Here is a 15,219-nt window from a genome sequence, read left to right on the forward strand (position 1 = left end):
ATGCTCGATTTTGGTTGTTTAAAATACCTAAGGGGTGCTGGGTAAACTAGGTCTCTGACTTGCCAAAGTTGACCAAAGAGAGCTGTTTTTCCTGATTTCCTTCGCATATTCAAGAACATCATTCGGCTTAGGTGTTTACATTCTCTCCCATCTCTGCTTTCTAGTGGGAGTGAAACTATATAAACATCTGATAAAAATCCGCCGAAGTAACGTCAAACCCGCCCAATTTTTGTCAACCAGCCCAAGCCATTTTACGCCCGCAAAGTAGAATTCAAAACCGCCCAATCTGGCAACACTGCCGACTGACGCTCGCGCCGTATCCAGAGCCATAGAGATCTACCGATCGCTCTGCCGGATCCAACTGACGGATTTTCAAAAAAGAAGGCGCGCGCACAGTTGTCATTGGCCAGTTTTCTTGATGAGAGCCACTTCAACCAATCACATTCAAAGCAACGTGGTATCTTTTTCTTTATCGACAAAAGGTGATAAAGAAAATAAATTTTTATTTGTAGGCTGATCAGTTCCATAAGCATCTCTCTCTCTGTCGCACACTATATACTGCATTATGTGTAAAAGGTGAGTTGACTTCACTAAATTTAAGCAAAATATCAAACGCATCAATATTTTACTCGCATTCCAGAATCTGGACATCATTTAGGTTTTCATGGCGCTGTCATTTTCACTGTGCTGAACAGCACATAAAGGGCTATTCCAGTTCAATGCAACACAATAGATAGACATTATTTTAATCTACATTGGAATTTATAAATGCTAACCCACTCATAACTTTTTATTTCATCATCTGAATTCAAGCTTTACCCATCCACAAGTTTACCGATTGCACGTGACCGTGCCACCGCCCTGTTTCTGACCGCCCCTTCCCCCGCACGTGACGCTGCCAGACAGCGCCGACAGCCAACCGGAAGACGCGCCAGATGTGGCTCCGCCCTCCAGAGAGAGCCTGACCGACGCTCAGAAGGGAAGAAACAAAGCCAAGTGTATATGACAGCACTGTGTCAACTCGCCGCCGCCGGGAACTTTTCTAACTACTCCGCATATTAGAATATAAATGTTTATTGAAGCTGCTTATAAAGCGAGTTTGCGAGCAATTTAAACAAACCAGCCATCAGTGCATGCATCATTCTTTGTGATAATTCACATCCATTAGGCATTTCCAGTATTGTTGATGGGTAACATTTGAAAAGATTGAACTCAGTATCGCACCCTATTTTTTCCCTGATAATTCTACACTGTGAACAACGAATTCATGTTAAATTAGTCGAATAAAAATCAACCAGACAAACGTTGCTGTCCATAAATTCCAGCACAAATAGTGTCCATTTCAAAAAGGCACAAACTTCTAAAGTAGATAAACAGCGTCTTAAAGCTGTATATCGCAGTTTATAGTCAAAGTCTAGAGCAGCTTTTATCTGCATCAAACAGTCATAACTTTAATAGATATTTGATAGATTGGAGCCGCATAGTCCTTTTTTACCTGTTGAAATAACTGAAATTCACTGCTGACTACAATCATATAGATCCTAACGTGTGGGAATGGTTTAAGGTCAAACAAATAGCAGTTGTCATGGGTCAAACACTTTCACGGATAAGGAAACAAGAACAAAAGGATCTGATTGATAAAATTAATACACAACCAGGCACGTGCACACATAGGGCTTTAGGGGTGCTTGAGCCCCTGCCCTTTTTGCCTCGAATTAAATGTTGCCCTTTTAAATCTGCTTGTTAACTTGTTTGGCTGGGTGACCATTCTCATAGCAGCAACACTGATAAGGCAGTGGATCTGTCACTGGTAGGAGTGGATCAGTGTGGCCCTCTGATGGACCCTTTCCACTGATGGATGCGGTAGAGAGGGGTCAGAAATTATACAACAAATGGGCTACAGTTACACCGAAAATGTGCACTTACTGTATTTATAAACTGTATTACGCATCATGCAAATGTAAAACAAACACTATGAAAAAAACTGAAGCATCATCTTTAATCAAAATATATTTATTTAATCATCTTTAATAAAAATATTTACTAAAAACAATATCATCTAAATATTTACGAATAATAAAAATCTTAATATTTACAAATAAAATTATCAAAATATTTACAAGTAATAAAATAATAAATCAAAATATTTACAAATGAAATAAAAATTAATTTACAGGCGTTAAAATAAGGAACTTAACCAAAATATATCCAATAAATTGGATATATACGTGCAGCGAGACCAGTCATTAAAATCATCGTTTAAAATGTTAAACAGATGTGGGCCAGATGTGCTGAGAGATTAGCTGGAGACGGTCATCACAGAGTTGAGATGAGCCTCCAGCGGCAGTGGTGTGGACTCCTACAGCACACCTATGGACCCGTTCTCCCCGATCCGGTAGGACACTTCGTAGGGGTCGAGCCACACTGTCAGCTCACACGGTAAGAGGGCGCGAACCTGCTCCATGCTGAGACCACTGGTGTAAGCAGCCTTCCCTACTAGCGGCTCCATCCTGCGATTGATTCTGAGGCATCGATATCCCGAACCTCTGAACGGTGCGGCAGGGAACCAGTGGTGCTCATAATGCTCTGGAATCAAAGAAAACAGACTTTTAAAAACTCTGTTCAACTCGCAGATTGTTTTAAGAATAGATTTGTTATTAGAATATCATGACTATCATTCACTTGGGATGAGGCTCTCGAGAAAGGCAGCATTTCTGGGCAGTGTTAATGCTCCCGAGATAAACATCTGTCCGCCATTAAATCTAGGTCTTTATACATCACTGACTTTAACTGAATGCCACACTAATAAGCTTTCCCTTTTTCTCAGACCACAGCAAGGAGTCGGTATAATTGTAAAGGTATTTCAGTGAAAATGAAAAATAAATAGATCGAATAAAGACTAAATATGATGTGGATCCTTTTGTCAGAAGTCACAGGTGTGTAATGTGGTGTTTAATCTCACCTCCTAACGCCTCTTCCAGAGAACGGCTGAAGTGTTGGAGCTGTTTTTCGGACAGAGGTCCTCTTCCTCTCAGTAATCCGGTGATGAAGGTCACCGCTGTGGTCACCTCGACTTTCATGCTGAAATATTTTCGTAAACTGCAAAATATCATACGAGACAGACAGTCATGCGATTAGTGTGTGTCGTGTTAGTAGATTATTAAAACTTAAAAAAAAAATACAAATCACTCAGTTAGTACAAGGTGACTTACTCGGAAGGAGAAGATTAAACCGCTGATAGCCGCTGATGAATTGCTGATAAGTTGCTGATGATCGCTGGAAACTCGCTGTTACTCGCTGTGAAGGTTTGTGTCGCTCTGAAGCTCTGTGTGGATGTGTGGCTCTAATATAGCTGCAGATTTTGAAACATAACTAATTAAACTGTTTTCATTTAAACTAATTAAACTGTCTTCTTTTAAACTAATTGAACTAATGAAATTGTCTGAATCATGTGACCTGGGTTTTCCCCTAAACTTTAGGGGAAAACCCAGGTCATGTGACCAGGTGACATCAGCTCCCTGAGAGAGAGAGAGAGAGAGAGAGAGAGAGAGAGCATCCTGATCGCTCTGTGTTGCTCAGTAGCCCATGTGTACTACTTCAGGAAACCCATTCAAAGGAATCAGACAAAGTTTTGGACAACTCAATGGGGAGGCAATTTTTTTTCCCCACATGGTACATCAAGATCAGCAGGCGTTGCAATTTTACTCAATATCTCACTGGGGAAAATAATTGCCACCAAAAGTAGTAACAATGGCCATTGGGTAATATGCGTACTCCAAATAGACAATTCTACACTAATTTTAGGAAATGTTTATGGACGCTAACATAGCACAAAACAGAACCCTTCTTACAGAGATTAGAGAAGTTATTTTGCAGTTTAAAATTAAATATGTAACTGGAAATATAATATCGGGAGGGGACTGGAATATGGTGAAGGATGAAGGACTAGACAGACTTCCTAGTAGATGGACACACCAGCACGGCTCCACTCCACCTCCCAGTAACAGCGTCCACACACACTCTCCTTACACAACACCTGAAGCCAGGAATCAAATCTCTCTGGATGATCAGAGTAACGCTGCTCTCTCTCACTGACTCTCACCGCTCTGTTCTTCTCAGACAGAATGAGGAGACGATGTGCCGTGTTGGGATCCAGAGTCAGATAACAGAAATCTAAAATAAAAGAGAAAAACAAACTGAACAATGTGAACATGTTGGGTTTATTTCACAAAATATATTGATGTGAAGTGTGTAGGCCTGTCGTGATATTTGATATACCGACTTATCGTACGGTAAATGAAAATGAACTCGGTAATTTTTCCACTGTGATTTTGGCATTTCCGTGCTGTCCATCTCCATAGGGAAGTCTCCAGAGTATTAGTTTGATCCAATGACTGAATAAAACACTGCACTGTTTTCTGTCATCTCGCGGGGCTTCCCAGCATGCAACAGTTATCCAGCCAGGGGAGCCACTGAATGGGGAAAAGACAACAACACAGTGCTCCGCTGTACAGACCATAGGTGTAGAATTGGGTCTGGACGGGATGGACGGGTCCCTACCAATATTTCTGATTGGAGAAAATAAAAATCCGCTCCGTGCGCGGTACACAAAGGGTTCCTGTAGGTTTCCACTGGGCGGAACCATGCAAAGTTCACTCATGAATATTCACTCTGGGGGCGTGGTCACGGAAACAACAAGTTCGGCTATCATGTCAATTAGGAAGTGCGGTTGCAATGCAGTGAGCGGCTGCTAGCTAGCAAACTGTCCTTGAGGTATGCAGCGTTAGATTAGCTCGGAAAATTAATCAGTTCACAACAGTTCGGATTCAGTGTGTAAAAACAGCAACGTGAATATGACTGTTTTCTAAGTTTGTGTGGCATGTAAATAACAATCCGACTTGATACAATAACTGGTGTTCATTAAGGTCAAAGATATTATTAAATCATAGCAGATTGTGCTAATGTTGGTTAATATTGCACCGAGTCTTGCTTGTGAAGTGCCTTCAAACTTTAGCAGCCCGCTAACCCTTAATTTGAAGCGCTTCAGTTAAGACCTGCAGAGCCCTGACCGAGTTTGGGTAACATGACACATGTAAACAACAACAACCCGATGGTGATGTGGACATTGTTCGAGGCCCAGACACCTTTTAATCAAATCAAACATTTTCACGTAATAAGCAGAACAGCCTCCGCCTTCTGGATCAGAAATGTTTGGTGACTCCGCCTCTCTTTTGAAAATGTCACATACCGAGTCCACACATCCGCTAAGCTGATTGGTTTTCGAGGCGGTTCATTTGAAAGCTGGAGGCCAAAAACTTTTCTCTGTAGAACCCTGTCACCCCCCCCCCCCCCCCCCCCGCTCTCATACATGTCAACCTATAGAGATCTTGCAGTCACGTGACTGGAAAGTACACAGCCGCCATCTTGTCGGTAAAAACCACCGCTGAATACTGCTGCACTCATGTACAGAATGGATCAATTTCAACCGATGGACTACACGGCTCATTTTTCTAATGAACAGATAACTAGATATATGTCTAAAATAAAGGATCTACAGATTAGTGACCCTTATGGCTTACCGGACGGAGTTTTCACGACCGGATTTTGAACTGCCAGCGGAATACCCGGACATGTATAATTACCTCATTAACTTTCCCTCGCTGTTCAGTGGTGAAGCACTGTGTGCTTATAAATCTCTGGACAGTTATCTTTACAGAAATTCAGGATTTGTCAGCATCTTGTAAACAAGAATCCTCATTGGATGGGTAAGTCAATTAAGTATTGAGTATAGCACTGACCAGACGATTATAGAATAGAATAAGGTAATTCCAGCTGTAATTCCAAATCGTCCATGGTGTTTACCATGGAGGCCGGCTCTGCCTGCAGCCTCGCTTTTGCTTCCGCTCCTGGCGCCGCCTCCTTCGCTTTGCTTCTGCTAACAATCCACGGAGACCCCGCTGGTCTCGCTATCTTGTCCGGAATGTTGTGCATGCGATGGAAATCGCTACAAACCATCATTTTCTGCTGGAAACCCATGTCCAGTAAGTCCATACAGTTGTAGTGGATATTGAAGTCCGGTACAGTAGGGTTTTCCAGAAGAAAAGGTAGAAGTAAAAGCAGAAGTAGAAGTAGAAGGCGGAAATATGGCGTTTGACCGACAAGATGGCGTCTGTCCCAACTGGATCGGCTGTGACGTCACATGCAAGTGCTCCATACGGAATGTCCGTATTTTATACGGATTTGATTCAATAAACGTAGTATACGGGCGTATAAATAAAGTTATATGGATTCTTTAAAAAAACTTCAATATTTATTTAGAGCTATAATCAGTTCCCACGATGATAAACGTACTGTAATCAACAGACAGCCAGTAAAGAGTCTTATGACATCGCGCGTTATCTTGTGGTAGCGAGACTTCATTCCACTTTTGATCATGCGCACACCGCATTGCGAGAATCCCGCCAACCGTGAAGTCATAGACATATAAACATAGACGCCGCCTTCTGTGTAGAATCATACGTCATCCTTGCCGCCATATTGGATGGGGCAAAGTGGAGATTCTTCAGCCGTCTCTGGTATACAGTAGCCGAGAATAAAGATGCCTCATTCATGTGCTGCGTTTAACTGTACCAACAGGTTTACCGTCCAAACGAGATCACATGGGATTACCTTTCACAGGTGAGACTGGAAAAATATTTTGTATTCATTCTGAAGGTTTATTGTTATTAATATTGAATAAAAAGTAACTGGGATACATCATTGCTAATTATCATTCAAAATTTAGGTAAATTATTTTAATTTGCATCTTATATGGATTTTATAAGGGAAATACGGATTTTGGAGGTTGGTTATACAGGTTTGATTGACCAAAGGTTGACATGTATGTAACCTACTCAGGTATGTGTGTAACCCCTCATGTGTGTCTGCGTTGTGGTTTTCACTCAAAGAACGTGGAGGTTGCGACATTGCAGGGTAGCATAGGTTGAAATATATCGGTAATGCGCTGGCTCAGTCTCCAAAACTGTGCCATATTTATGAATAAAATAAAATACAAAAGGAATGTCACAGGAAATTGCATGATATGTACCTGGCACACAGGGGTGCCGCCAGAAATTTTGGGCCCCATGAAAGATTAGAATTTTGGGCCCCCCAACTTTGCCCACCCTCGTCACAATTGCACTATTGTCATTATTTGACTTTTGATAGCCCATGGACCTTGAGTTTGTGACTTTGTTATTACATTTTATGTATTAACCTACCAGGGACTAGATGAAAACTGGTCAGTGACTAATTCTAAAACTTAAATCTAATTTAAAATTTAAAAACTTCAATCCTAAAGCATTTATGGCTTGTATTGCTGCTTACCTCCTTCTCCAAAGGGGGGGTCAGTGGTTTGGTAGGGCGGAGGTCCCCCTGAGGCTGAATCTGTATATTTTGGGCACCCCATTAGTTATGAAACTGGTTATTAGCACTAGTTATTAGCACCAGCATAACGTAATATTTCATCTTGTTTATCACACAAGTCAGTTCAGTAATTAAAATGGAAAAAAATGTCACTGTACAAACTGTAAAAGTGTTCTCTTGATAGGCTAATCCAAGCACGTTCATACTGTTCATTTACCATTCGCTAATATTTTGAACACACGTGAGCAATAGCTACCTTTCTTTGGGAAAAACTGAGTGACCAGTTGCCTGCCTCTCCGGTCCCTCTCAGCTTTCAGCTGCCTTTCTTTATGTTTTTGACAGCCACTCTTCATATTTAGTGATCATTGACTGTACGCACTCCACTGCTGGCTGGCTGCTGCACTGCGACACAGCAGCAAGTAGCGTTGCACTGATCAGCACACAGATTTAATGCATTGCGCTTCTACGAGAACTGGACCGTACCATTTTGCAAAAGGGGGAGGGTTAAATGACAATATGTTGAAGAACTCAAGAAATAGACAACCTTGTTCAATTAGCTCATTTTACCAGATGGAATATTGCATTGTTGTTATTTCAAAAGTCTTATTAAAATCATTAAAAGCATATTATAAGACCCTTAAAGGGCCCCATGGCAGTGCTGGGCCCCCAAAATTGTTCTAACTTTCCCCCCCTGGCGGCGCCCATGCAGGCACAAACAGCAAAAGGTTGGGACTCCGCAGGGCAGCATAGGTTGAGGTAATGCTAGTGTGGGGAGAGATGGAATTTTTGCTATTCTCACGTGTAAACTTAGACAACAATGCACTCAAATCAACATAAACAGCAACACAAAATACACTGATAACATTTACAAGGAGGCAGATGTAATCTCTATCAATCTGTGTTGATTTAGAACGTTCACTGAAGCATGAATAATTAATTCCGTCTAAGCACTGTTTACATCCAATTTACCGCTGCTTCAATCTCCAAAACTGTGAGAGCCAAGCAGTTCCACCTGTCACCACTAGAGGTCAGTATTTAACCACTATCCCATCAGGATGAGACAGACAGCTCGGGGTAAGCAACTATAAAATACAAATGTCCTTTCAAAATAAAGCTAATAATAATGAAAATAGTATTTGATGAAAAGATTACGCAAATTAACTGACTGTCGGGAATGGGTTGCAGAGGAGTGTTGTAAACATGATTTCAGAGCAGCCTCCAAACATGGCCACTCCGGACTACAGTCCCCAAGAGTCACAGCGCCTTCTATCACCTGACTTATAATTACATCACCTGTCTCCCATGCATCAGTGATCACCTCGCCTATATACACTCAGCTCTCACAGACTGCCAGTGCGAAGTATTGTTTAGTGTTCTGTGCCCAGCTTTACCGAGTCATTTGATTTCTGCCTGATTTCCTGTATTGACCAGTGTTTGCGTTTAGTCTCGACTTTGTCTTACTGTTTTCCCTATGTTGCTCAGTTTGCCATTCGACTGACCTCTGCCTGTTCCTGACTATGATTCTCGCTCTTCGTGTTTGCCTCAGCCTGCAGTTTGCGACACCCCCGTTCTCTCCTGTGCTTGTATCCATAAGTGCCTGCTGTCAGTAATGGCGTTGGGAGTGACAGCTCGAAACAAACTACAAACATGGCTTCTCAAAACTACAACTCCCAAGAACCACAGCGCCCTCTATCACCTGCTTATTAATTACACCTGTCTCTCATTTGAGTCATCAGCCCAGTTACTTAAGCCTCTCTCACACTCTCCCGAGTTGCAAAGTATTGTTCAGTGTTCACTCCTGTTGTACCGAGCCGTTTACCTTCTGCCTGCTTTCTAGTTATTTCCACCCCTGTTCTCGTTTTCTCTACCTCGTTCTCTCGTCCTGCCTACATTGCTCTGTTTGCCGATCGACCGACCCTTGCCTGTATTTTCACTACAATTCTCATCCTGTGATTTGGCTTTGTTCCCAGTTTGCTTCTCCCACTCTCCCCTGCACATACATCCGTAAGTGCCTGTGTAGCACCGCTATCAATTCCCCAATACTCGAGAAGCTACTGGACCAGTTCTAGGTTCTATTAGAGTGGGGTAGACAAGTGAGAGTTAGACCAGAAACCAGGGATTGCAAATGGAAATGCCGGCATTTTACTGAATATAAAACAGAACATACAGAAATGAAAACATACCGTCTCAAATTCCTGCAGGCAATAGAAAGTACCAACTCACTCTTCTCACACAAAGTTGTCTCACTGAAATGAAGTATAATTCAGTTAGATAATCTATCTAAGATGGATGAATTTATAAAGTTCTCCCTCTCCTTTTGAATTTTAATCTGATTTCTATGTTTTAGACCGGTCTGTAAACGATTATCTTTAACGTTACGTGGTTATTGAACTGCACCTATTTAATCCTATTATTACAACAGGTTAACTCTTTTGTTCCCTCTAGGAGCAATTCACCAATATCACAGTTCTAAGCACAACCAAATGAACCTTATTTGTACCCAAAATCATAACAGAGGAATGAAGTAAACTTGTTAACGAATGGAAAACATCACATACTTCAGAAAAAGTGATAATGGGCGGAGACTTTAACATAGCCCCTGATTCATGGTTAGATCGAATACCTCACAGGAATCCACAACCTGTTTACAGCCACATTATACTGAATTTATCAACAACGAATGTAATTTATTTTTGGAGGTCATCAAACCCAACTTGTATTCAATATACATGGTTTAATGCTGCAGGAAACGGTCAGTGTTCGAGACTAGATTACTGGCTTATCTCTTGTGAGCTGTATAATGATATTTTAGATTGTGAAATTTCAGCCTCTCCGCTCACAAACCATTGTACGATTAGTCCAAACCTATTCACGTCTAAGCAAAATAAGATCCTTCCTAATATCTGGAAATTTAATCACGACTTATTACAGAACGGTGAATTTTGTGATCAGGTGAAGTCTCTTATTTTGGAGGTTGAAGAGTTAGACATGTCTGATAGGAGTAAATGGGAATGGTTTAAGTTTAACAGGGGTGGGCAAACTTTTTGGCTCAGGGGCCACATTGACTTTTGAAATTTGTCAGGCGGGCCGGGCCAGCACCAAATTCATACATATCAAACATAAACCGGAAAAGCTTTAGTGTTATTGTAAGGCCTTCACTGACAGAGACCCAAATGCAGATCAGATTGACATTTATTTTAGTTCTCAGTCAACAAAGGCAGAGCAGAAAAATGTTTGCAGTTCAATAGATTGGCACTGGATCCATCCAGAACTGTAACACACACACACACACACACACACACACACGTGACAGTAAGAAAAGTAGCACACTTAATTCTTAAATTACATCTTTGAGCTGCCAGGATGAGTAGGATGCCAGTGTATTTGTATATTTGTATCATTTTATACATACAACTAAATTGCATATCATTAAATTGAACTAAATTACATATCAGTACATATCATTTTTGTACATTTCACTGAACTCGTAGATTTACACCTGAGTGTTTTTTTTAACCATCCACTTCCAGCCTGCCAGTACAACCAACCACCATTAGTAGGAGAGGTACCACACCATTCCAAAATGTTTGCAGTTCAACAGTTTGGGTACCACACCATGCCAACATGTTTGCAGTTCAATGGTTTGGCACTGGATCCATCCAGCCCACAAAATCAAACAAAACAGCTCAAGAAAGCAAAAAACTCCAAACTGGTTTTCAGGTTCAAAGTCACTCACTGAAATATTTCCAGTCCTCAAAAAATCAAAACACAGGTTCCAAACAGGTTTTCATATTCCAAAATGCCACTCATAGATCAGAATAACCTCCACAGGCAAAAGTCCAGGAACAGATATAAGCAGAAGCAAGGTCAGCTGCTCATAATACACCTATAATAGCAGACAGGGACATAAATGAGGGGCGGAGCAGACATCCAAAAGCACATGGTACTTAAAAACAAACACCAGCACTACAGCAGCCACCCACGACAACCAAAATTACTAAGAGTTACACTTTTTATATTATTATGTCTGTAAACATGTGACTACCATCTGATGACAGCTCCAACATAGTTTTAAAAAGAGAAAGGGTTAATACTCACATTCACTCAGCAACCGCTGAGCTGTATTCGTCCATTCTTGCGCTGACTGGTTGTTAGCATAATTAGCATGCTTGGAGGAAAAGTGCCGTTTGATGTTATATTCCTTTAAAACTGCAACGGTTTCTTTGCAAATAAGGCATACAGCCTTTGATCGGACTTCAGCAAAAAATATTCAGTTGTCCATTCTTTATTGAGCACCCTGCACTCACTGTCCACTTTTCTTTTTTTAGGACCACTCATTGTAAAGTTTTATCCTGTGTTCTTGAGATCATCAGTGGCACGGGCGCCAGCACAGGCGTAACTTTAATAAGGACAGGTGGGGACATGTCCCCACCAACTTTGACAGGGCAGGGGACAGTCCCCACCAACATTTCACGCCTTTTCCGAACGTTTAGAGACACGCGCGACTGTTTTCCCCCGTTTTATCCCATGAATGACAAGCCCCGCTGTTGCCGCCGCTTAGCTGCTGTTTTGAGAGCTGTAACCTGATTGGCGGCAGCTCTCTGCTATGTGTGTAGCAACCAACGACTCATTGGACCAAACTGGACAATGTGAACATTAAAGACATTTGTCAGCAGTTTGTGGAAGTAAGTGACAGGAGAAGGAAGGTGTTTGGTACTTTTAAATGAATACTGTGGTGCATAGTCTTACATGGAGGGCAAGGGAAGTTTCATTTTTTTGTTTATTTTTAATTATTATTATTTTTTAAATAACTGTAAACTGGAGGCTTTTTTTTTTTTTACATTATTGTGATGTTCGTCCCTAATGTTGAGATGTTCGTTTCTTTTTGAAATGTTTTAAATTTTGTAATAATTTGAATTGAATTGTTTGACTTGCAAATGCATTTTGTGGTTTGCACAAATTACACAGATTATAAAATCACCTAGATTTCCTTTATATGTAAGATTATATTATTAATTTGTGCCTTGTTGAAACTGCTACACCTGTTTCTTCCCAGACCTGGTGTAATCCTGGTTTAGTCCAGGTATAATCTAGTTTATTATTATATTAATTCTAGTTTAGTTTGCTCGTTTGTGGTTTAGCCTTGGTTTAGTCCTGATGTGATCCGTGTTTGCCCTGGCTGAAACATTGAAGTTCTGGTTTAGACCTGGCTCGTGTATAGTCCTGGTTTAGTTTTGAGTAGTCCTGTTTATGTGCTATCCCTTACCCCTTAGTTTGTATCTGTTTTGACTGAGCATTGTTGGTGGCCCTATTGTTTTTTTTGTGACACTAGAATCAACAATAAAAAGATGGCAATGAATGTTTTAAGATGATACTGTTTATTGTGTATTTTTTCATATAGCGGTTGTACTGCAGGACACAAGTCCTTCCACAGAATCTAGTAATAATGTGTAATGTGTATATAGTTCATATGTAAAGTATGTTCAATCAACCAGTGTGCAAGAGAGTATTTGGTAGGTGTATTTTACCACCTTTTACCCATCAGAGTGCATCAGATTGCTTTATTTATGTGTGAAGATTCACAAAATTTTCTGGGGCAGGATCCCCCCCAGTTCTACATTTGTTTGGTCCATCATGTTTCCAGCCTTTCACTGCATACCCATTGACAGCCTGCCCTGAAATGGTTTTCATAAAAGTAGTGAGGCCATAGTACGCATCTCAAAATGCATCAAAATTAAGCCTTAAAACGGGATCTTTCTAAATTTTCTCCAGGGGGACCATGCCCCCTGACCCCCCTTGAAGGGAAGTATCGTGCCTGGAAATGTCCCCACCAACTTTGAACACAAAGTTACGCCCTTGGGCGCCAGAACGACTTCCATGGCACGCGCTGCACCACTCTGCAAATGTAATCTCGCGTGAATATGACTGACTGGAAAGACGGATCTCTAGAACACCTGTCTACGTGATAACACTGACGCTTATAGTTTATAGATCTGCTCAATCGTGTTTATATGATTGTCTTCCGCAGGCCGGATTAAAAACGCCAACGGGCCAGATGTGGCCCGCAGGTCGTAGTTTGCCCACCTCTGAAGTTTAAGGTCAAACAAATAGCAATTGGCATGGGTAAAAAACTTTCACGTATAAGGAGACAAGAACAAAAGGATCTGATTGATAAAATTAATACATTAGTAAATAACACACAACTATCCTTAGAAAACATTTCAGAATTACAGTCACTGCAGTCTCAACTAGACGAAATGTACACAATAAAGGCAAATGGAGCTTCCGCTCAATCAAGAGCTGGATGGATCGAACAGGGTGAAAAAAGTTCATCGTATTTCTTCAGACTTGAAAAACAAAGACAAGCTAAGAAAAAAATGAGTAAGCTTATGACCAATGATAATATAATAGAAGATCAGAAATGAGTACAGGATGAAATTTGGCTCGTTTATTGTATACACTTGATGAGGAATGAACTATAACAGAAATTGAAATTACATTAAAACAAATGAAAAATGGTAAATCACCAGGAATCGATGGCTTAACATCTGAATTTTTAAAATACTTTTGGGTGGATATTAAAAAAAAATATTATATAGAGCATTTTTAGAATGCATTCACAAAGGAAGTTTATCCCTGACGATGAAGACAGGCTTAATAACCTTGCTACCAAAACCCAAAAAAGACTTCTTGTTGCTAGACAATTGGAGACCTATAACCTTACTATGCAATGATTATAAATTACTTGCCTTAGTATCTGCTAATCGTCTAAAGCATGGACTTGTAAAACTTGTAGACGAATATCAATCAGCCTTCATGAAGGGAAGACATATTCAAAACCACGTCCGACTGATTCTGGATATGATTGATTACCAATCAATTATTCAATTTAAGATTTTATGTGGAATCAGACAAGGCTGTCCAACTTCACCAAAATTATTTATGTCCACAAATGCGAGCGTACTTAACCTTGTGGAATAATAGAACCATTACTATTAATAGGAAGACTTTATTTCAACAAGAATGGAATGATAAAGTTTTAGATGTTACTGATCTAATGGATGAAAATGGACATTTAATGCAATTTAATTCGTTTTTAAAAATTTTCATTTAAAATGTGTCTATAGAGAATTTAATCACATTTGTAGAGCTATTCCACCTCCCTTAAGGTTCACGATAAAAAATACCCTTGAATATTCAAAGGTGTCGGTCAAACTGCCTGAATTGAACATTGGTGAAGTGGAAGTTGGTGAAAGAAAATCTAATAACAAAGGAATTAGAAATGTTTTAAAATGGAAGCTATTCCCTGATTTAATAAAATAAAAGTAAGAATAACTGACGATGGGGGAACGCTAACAAATACACATTGTAGTTATCTTAGACGGCCAATTTCACCCACAGTGAAAGAAATTCAGTTTAAAATACTGAACAATATTTATCCAGCTGCTGAAACTCTCAGGAAAAGGTTGAATTTGCTTCTGTCTGAAAATGAGTTCAGCACAGAAACTCCATCACTGGGGGAAACTTTATTCTCCTGTGCTCTTATCTTTTATTCTGCAAAGCTTTGATTGTAATATTTGAATAAAAATCCCAAACTCACAGATAAACCTGGATTTATAAGGTTCTATCTGCGGGCCAATCATCATCCAGGCTGAATATGGGATGAACACGACATCGGCAGCCTGAACCGATCATGTACTGGATGTTCTAATGGAGTTTAAATATTGTTCAATGTTTTACAATCAAATCTCAGGGTTTAGAAACAACTTCAGATTTGAAAAAGTGAATGTGGATTTTACATCTTAGAACACAAGC

General features: G+C 40.3%; 1 protein-coding gene and 1 pseudogene across 2 annotated transcripts in view; one reads left to right on the forward strand and one right to left on the reverse strand.

Annotated features, from left to right (window-relative positions):
• Nucleotides 1–15,219, forward strand: part of LOC132877956 (tripartite motif-containing protein 16-like) — a 471,908-nt gene that overhangs the window by 228,194 nt on the left and 228,495 nt on the right. The window lies entirely within an intron of this gene.
• Nucleotides 2,300–3,334, reverse strand: LOC132875504 (protein BTG1-like; annotated as a pseudogene).

Source organism: Neoarius graeffei, chromosome 2, assembly GCF_027579695.1.
Source record: "Neoarius graeffei isolate fNeoGra1 chromosome 2, fNeoGra1.pri, whole genome shotgun sequence".
Classification (NCBI taxonomy): domain Eukaryota; kingdom Metazoa; phylum Chordata; class Actinopteri; order Siluriformes; family Ariidae; genus Neoarius; species Neoarius graeffei.